Source organism: Populus euphratica, unplaced genomic scaffold (assembly GCF_000495115.2).
Source record: "Populus euphratica unplaced genomic scaffold, PopEup_1.0 scaffold184.1, whole genome shotgun sequence".
Taxonomy (NCBI): domain Eukaryota; kingdom Viridiplantae; phylum Streptophyta; class Magnoliopsida; order Malpighiales; family Salicaceae; genus Populus; species Populus euphratica.
In genome coordinates this window covers 328,628-329,052 of record NW_011500065.1, presented here as the reverse complement: position 1 = coordinate 329,052, position 425 = coordinate 328,628, and positions in this window count along the sequence as shown.

Genomic DNA, 425 nt, shown 5'->3' with positions numbered 1-425 from the left:
AATAAAAATAATATAAATTTGAACTAGTATTTTTATTCCTGACTCTGACGTTAGTGAATAAACCAATAAATTTATATTATTTTTATTCATGCATACATATTTTTTATGTAACTAAATAAAAGTGAAATAAAATAAAATAAATTTACATCATTGTTTTATTCCCGACTCTGGCGTCAGTGAATAAACCAATAAATTTACTTTATTTTATTTTTGCATGCATATTTTTTATGTACTTTTTATATTTTTATTTTTTCTAATTTCTATTTTTTTATTTTTATTTTTTTTTGGGCTCGGCTGGGCCCAGCCCAGCTCAGCCCATATCTTCTAGGCTGGACCTAGCTCAGCCCACAGGGGCTGGGCTAAGCCCAGCCTGCCCGACCTGGCCACTGGCCCAAGCCAGTGGCCTGGCTGGGGCTGGGCAACAC